The sequence below is a fragment of the Bison bison genome, unplaced genomic scaffold (genome assembly GCF_000754665.1).
Source record: "Bison bison bison isolate TAMUID 2011002044 unplaced genomic scaffold, Bison_UMD1.0 scf7180017864345, whole genome shotgun sequence".
Classification (NCBI taxonomy): domain Eukaryota; kingdom Metazoa; phylum Chordata; class Mammalia; order Artiodactyla; family Bovidae; genus Bison; species Bison bison.
The window spans coordinates 1937084-1944029 of NW_011494917.1; the positions used below are offsets into that span (position 1 = coordinate 1937084).

General features: G+C 45.7%; 1 protein-coding gene across 4 annotated transcripts in view; it reads right to left on the reverse strand.

Annotated features, from left to right (window-relative positions):
• The window catches only part of ENOX1 (ecto-NOX disulfide-thiol exchanger 1), a 549740-nt gene that overhangs the window by 503546 nt on the left and 39248 nt on the right, over positions 1-6946 (reverse strand). The window lies entirely within an intron of this gene.

The window sequence follows — 6946 nt, forward strand, 5'->3', positions numbered from 1 at the left end:
CTATTCTGGGAATCCAGGGAGCAATTCCTAGAAGATATAGAGAAGAGAAAACGTTTCTATGACAGCTGCTCTGAAAGATCAGGACCAAAGGGACAGAAAGGAATGAAAAGCAGCATAACAATACAGGGAGACTGAAATCTGAGTGGAAATACAGACAGACAGTGGAGGATAAAAGGGGGATTAATACCTGTGAAGTGATGAGAGAGGACAGAGTCCTAGACCGGGTCCCAGAGAAAAACCCTGTATACTGTCAGTGGGAAATGGAAGCTCTGCTGGAAAAGATCTTCAGTCTAATTTTTTTCAGACTTAAAACTGGGATTTTGTGCCACCAGCAAACAGCGGGTAAGCAGGAAAGCAAAGGCAATTTATCACAGTGATCATATCCACTGATAAGCATTTCTTTGTTTGAACAAATGCCCACTCTTAAAAACCAAGTCGCCATCAAATTAACAACTTGGCTTCCAGTGATGTTCCCTGTAATAATAATTTAAAAAAACCTTCCAAAAATATAAAAAATACTGACCATTCGATAATTGTTGGTCTTTCGACAAAGATAAACTAAGAAGGATATGCTAAGGAGGATATCTGCCACTCTTTAGCTTAAATGTGGAAATGTATGTTCAATCTATATATCTCCTGTAATTTCCACATGACAGAGGGGATAATACACTTAAAGTTATCCAGCATCAGTAAAATATGATGTACATCAGTATTCTGTTGGACCTCATCAGCTACTCTAGGGCAATCAGACGGCAAAGGAGGGGCCAGGACTTGCGCTAGACTTGCTGTTGGAGCTAGCTGTGCGTGCTCAGGGTGGACAAAGCATAATGCTGTGACCTCCATTCAGGGCAAAAGAAAACTAGGGAGTCCCAGGATCCAGGGCCATATGCAGTCCTTGGAGGCCGTCCTGCATGGTCAGCAGGCTGTCAACAGGGAAGCAGCAAGGCCCTGTGTCCCTGGGCTGGACTTCCCAGCACAGCCACTGATGCAGACAGTGGACTGAGTTGGGCCTCAATCCTACAAATGACGGAATAAGAAGAGAGTTCTGACCTGGACCACATTCAAGTCAACTGAGTTCAAGAAATCAGGGCACAGAAGGTTTGCTGTTTAATAAGAAGCCAACCTAGACAGCATATTGAAAAACAGAGACGTTAATTACTTTGCCAACAAACATCTGTCTAGTCAAGGCTATGGTTTTTCCAGTGGTCATGTATGGATGTGAGAGTTGGACTGTGAAGAAAGCTGAGCACTGAAGAATTGATGCTTTTGAACTGTGGTGTTGGAGAAGACTCCTGAGAGTCCCTTGGACTGCAAGGAGATCCAACCAGTCCATCCTAAAGGAGCTCAGTCCTGGGTGTTCATTGGAAGGACTGATGTTGAAGCTGAAACTCCAATACTTTGGCCACCTGATGCGAAGAACTGACTCATTTGAAAAGACCCTGATGCTGAAAAGATTGAGGGCAAGAGAAGAAGGGGACAACAGAGGATGAGATGGCTGGATGGCATCACCGACTCAATGGACATGGGTTTGGACAGACTCTTGGAGTTGATGATGGACAGGGAGGCCTGGTGTGCTGCAGTTCATGGGGTTGCAAAGAGTTGGACATGACTGAACTGAACTGAAGAGGCATCAAGAGGCTGCTCTTGTTCAGCTGCTCAGTCTTGTCCAACCCTTTGCAACCCTATGGATGCAGCACACCAGGCATCACCAAGGGTTAACATCGAATGGACTGCCGATGTGTCAGGGGGACTCGGAACCACACCCAGGGCCACACAAGTGCTCATGACACTGCAAAGACTACAAAAGGATCTCCTATTTATAGTGAGAGTAGCATCACAAAACATCCCATTTCAAATGACGGAATCTTCCCTTGAAGTCTGCAGTTAACAGCCTTCCTGGAATCATAGGATGCTGACTCTGGAAGAGCAGGTGGACCATTGGCTCAGGCTGCCCAAGCTCCAGGGTAACTTGCTGCTTGGCTTTGGTTTTCTCATCCCAGCAGTCTCTATGAACACCTCTGGAGACTCTTGAAAGCTCATGAACTTTTGTGATGAGGCTCTTATTAACAAGTAGAATCTTAGCAAAAAGGGTCCTATAGTGTGGCCTTTTCCTACTAATTCGACACATCTAAAGAGGATAAGCAGGGACTCTCCTGATGGTGCAGTGGTGAAGAATCTGCCTTGCAATGGTGAGGAGGTGGGCTTGATCCCTGATCGGGGAACTAGGATCCCACATGCCAGGGGGGCAACTAAGCCCACGCACCACAACTAGAGAGCCCGTGTCACAACCAGAGATCATGCACCAGAACGAAAGGCCCCACGTGACGCGAGGAAGAGCCTGTGTGCTGCAACTAAGACCAGACGGTCAAATAAATATTCTTTTAAATCCATTATAAAAAAAATAAAGGGAATAATAACACTTCAAAATGGGTCAGAGCAGTCTAGGTTCCTTCACTCAAATCCTTGGAAAAGCGGACATGCTAACAAGCCCACCAACACCGTGTAGGACTGACAATGAAGTAAATCACGTTCATTGCGAGTGAGCACAGTCTCCCTCACCCGTGTGTGCCCAGCTCTGTCTTTCCAGGGACAGGGGCTGGTGTGTTGGGACTGTCTTTGTCCTTCAGAAGCTGGGGGTCTGCGGGTCCTGGCTGCCCTCTGTGGACTGGGGAGCTGAGTGACATCAGGTCTCATTAGGAGGCAGGAAGGAGAAGGGCTGGTCACGGCCACACATAGGAAGCGGGGTGGGGGCTGGGTATAAGGGCCACAGGTGTCCCCAGCCCAATCCAATCAGGAAGACGCCCCAGCAAGACCCCGGGCTCCTAGTAAAAGGTGCCCTCAGAAGCAGCTTGTGGCAGGAGGCACCCCGTGTCTTGGCACAAACCTTAAACCATGCACCCCTGCTCTACTCATCTCGAGCTCAAGCACACCTTTCAAACTGCTGATCGTACAATGCTCTGCCTAACCTGTTGGTGCCTTCTGTACAAGTAGAACTGAAGACTAAGTAATCAGCAGATGACCTGCTCTCTTCCCTGGCTTCCCCTTCAGTAATCTCACGAACAAACTATGAACAAGGTGAGCATCTCGGGAAGGACCACAAGAAGTCAGCAAGCCTGTACGCGGTAAGCGGTGGAAACGACACTGACCCCCCATCTCAATGATTAGATGAGATGACTTCCCTTTCCCCTTCAAAAACTTTCATAGCTGAGCAGAATCTTTGGAACCAGTTTTTGCAGGACAATGAGGCCACCATCTGCCCAGACTGCTGGCATTCTGATTAAAGGCAAATTTCCTTTCTGCCAGCATCTGCCCCCTCTCTCGAGTACTGATTTCTGAGTGGTGAGCAACTGAGTTCAGTAACACCCCCAGTTCTCCACAGAAGGCCGCCTTCAGATGAGCCTTACTCCAAGCATAAGTGAGGAGCTGACATCCAGAGCTCCTCCTAGGCCCATAGTGGCCTGGACAGCTATTAGGACGTGGGGACCTCCCAGGTCTGACTCATCTTGGCACCAGAGGAGGAAGACTAGAAAGAAAAGAAAGGGCTGGAGGAGAGAAAAAAAAAAACAAACACTTTTCTATGACTCTAACTTTATGGAGAATAGCATAAGCTTTCTATGGGGGCTGCATGGAAATCCCAGGGGACTCAACAGTGCCTCCCCTTTCATAGAATTCCAGTCTGGGCACCATCCCCATGTTAGGATTAAAAGTATTCAGAACCAACTTTCCAAGAGCTCCAAGTATTGCACACACGCATTTGTTTTTATTAATCTGCTACATCTTTACAAAATTCCCTGTTATTTGGTTAGAAATGAACAAAGCAGGGTTAAACACTTACGTCTTTTTCAACCAATGAAGCACAACTGAAAGAGAACAATCTACCACAGGTAATACAAAAAGTTAAGGAGGATGCTTGGAAAAATCGGTCCCAAAAGGAGAAAAAGAAGATCACTAGCACAAGTCTATACAGGCAAAGCTACGGTTTTTCCAGTAGTCATGTACAGATGTGAGAGTTGGACCATAAAGAAGGCTGAGCACCAAAGAATTGATGCTTTCAAACTGGTGCTGGAGAAGACTCTTGAAGAGTCCCTTAGACAGCAAGGAGATCAAACCAGTCAATCCTAAAGGAAATCAACCCTGCATATTCATTGGAAGGACTGATGCTGAAGCTCCAACCCTTTGGCCACCTGATGCAAAGAGATGACTCACAGGAAAAGACTGTGATGCTGGGAAAGATTGAGGGAAAAAGGAGAAGGGGGTGGCAGAGGATGAGACTGTTAGATAGCATCACTGACTCAATGGACACGAATTTGAGCAAACTCCGGGAAACACTGGAGGACAGAGGAGCCCGGCACGCTGCAGTCCACGAGGTCACAGAGTCAGACATGACTTAGGGACTGAACAAGACAGCCCTTACCCCAGTGAAGCCTCGCAGCCTACGGAGAGCCAGCAGAGGCCAGGCCTACCCATACCCCTCCCTAGTCGCAGACAGATACTCACGAAGTAGGAGGTGAATTCAGAGCATGCACAGGTTAGGTGTTTCTGATCTCAGAGGGTAGCTGCCACATTCGAATTCAAATCCTTTAAGAATGGCCCTCATAGAGACTTACCCGGTGGTCCAGTAGTCGAGGGTCCACCTGCCAGTGCCGGGGACATCTGTTTGATTCCTAGTCCGGGAGGATCCCATATGCCTCAGAGCAGCTGAGCCAGCAGATCACTACTAAAGCCCAAGCACCCTAGAGCCTATACTCTTGACCGCGATGAGGAGCCCGTGCTCTGCAACTAGAGAGTAGCCCCTGCTAGTAGCCAAAGTAGAGGAGGCCCACGAGCAGCACCGAAAACCCAGTGCGGCCAGAAACACACAAATGATAAAATAAAAATGATTCAAGAAACGAACAAAAAGCATGGCCTTCATAAACACTGAGCGTCTCTGCTTTATCCACAGAGATTTCCAAAACACGCACCTCCTGTCTTGCCCCACTTTTAAGAACAGTCTTTCCCAACATGTGCCATAGAACTGCAAAGGGGCGGGACGCTGTGGGGCCTTCGGGGACAAATCCTCCCCCATCTCTGAAGTTCCCAGACAACCTTATTTGATTCGCCTTTCCTGAGTTGTTTTATAGATGCTAAAATCTCCATCAGAGAGAAGACAAATGTGATGGTTGTGAGCACACAGCCCCCAGATGGCCTGCTACTCCTCTGTTATCCCACCGTCGACCAATCAGAGAACTGTGCTCAAGCTGATCGCATAACCCTGCCGCATGACTCTGTTTCCTCACCCTTGTCTTTAAAAATTCTTTGCTGAAACCCATCCAGGGAGTTCAGGGGTATTTTGAGCATTAGCTTCCCGGGCTCCTTGTCTGCTGCCTCACAATAAACACTGCACTTTCCTTCACCAAAAGCCAGAGGCAGCAGATAGGCGAGTGGACCCCAAGTCTGGTTTAGAAGCATAATGAGTTACTCTCCATTTCCTCAACCAGTTAAGTCTGTAAATGGCAGGCATGTTTCACCTTTGTCCTACCAGGATTTCGCATGGTTGAGAACAGGGGTTTAATTTGAAACTCTTCATTACAAAACTCACCTCATCTGGCAAAGGGGAAAATCCCAATCATCACATTCTTTGCTGAGCATCACTAGAGGAAGCCAGAGAAAGACAAGGACCAGGAGAAAGGATCAAAGAGCAACTCTTTAGCTTCTGAAAGAAGCACAGGCCACGCTGTCCAACTCCCAAAATCAGAGCTTGCTGTATTCAGTTCAGCCCTGCTGCTGCTGCTAAGTCGCTTCAGTCGTGTCTGACTGTGCAACCCCATAGATGGCAGCCCACCAGGCTCCCCCGTCCCTGGGATTCTCCAGGCAAGTTCAACCCTAACAACCATGTATGGACGAGATTTTTATCACAACAGTGTCATTCTGCAAAATACGACTACATTGGCTTGCCTTTCTTGATGGCCAAGAAATAATGGTACATCTTGTAAACAGAGACTGGTTACTTCAGGGAAGTGGTGGCAGGGGCAAGGGAGGGTGATAGGAATTAATTTCAAATCTATCACATAGTTTCAAGTTATTTCCCATGAGATTTACAGAGCCCAGCACTGGAAGCAATAATTTTCATAATTTATTAGAAATTGCATCTCAGCCAAAGTGGTGTGTTGTGTCCTCACAGTGAGACTTCACCCAGGGAAACAATTAACTCACCCTACCATCATAACTGTCCAGGGTCTTTTTCAGAAAACTGTAATATTTGACCCTCTAATTCTGAGAAAGTTTCTTTAAATGCACTGCACTTTAGCAAAGACTGTAATTTAAGGAACTGATTTCTAACCTAGTAAACTTCTTTGCCAACTAAACCAAAGAGTTTCTATCTGTGAAACACACAGCAATAATAGAACCAAATGTCTATTTTTTTGGAATCGTCCATTTCCCAGCAGGATTGCTTAACCATGCCTTTTTTTATGGATACATATTTGCTTCTCTAAGGCCATTTCATAATCTGCTAAAATATACTTTTATATAAAATATATAATTTATATATTTGAAAAGTATGTTTATATGTTTACATGTCTGTACATGTGTTTATATGTTATATGCATGTGTGTGTATGTGTGGGTGTGAATATGAACAAATTGGCACAAATTTAGACTGAGAAAATCACTGATAAAGGATGCTACGTATTGCACATATATCTGAATACTGGATTTTAAAACCACTGCTGATAGCACTATTTTATTAAAATTATGCAATTAATTCACTGAGGCTTCCAGCTCAGAATATAACTCTCCACAAATCTGGATTTTTCAGTTTTAGTTTTCTGTTGTTTTAGAAGTATTAACACCTCTTTAGGAACTATAAACAACATCCGGCTGGCATGACATTAACACAAACGCTACAAGAAATGTGATGCATACAAACTACTACATTAAGAGAAAAAAAATCTGAGAAATTAAGTAAA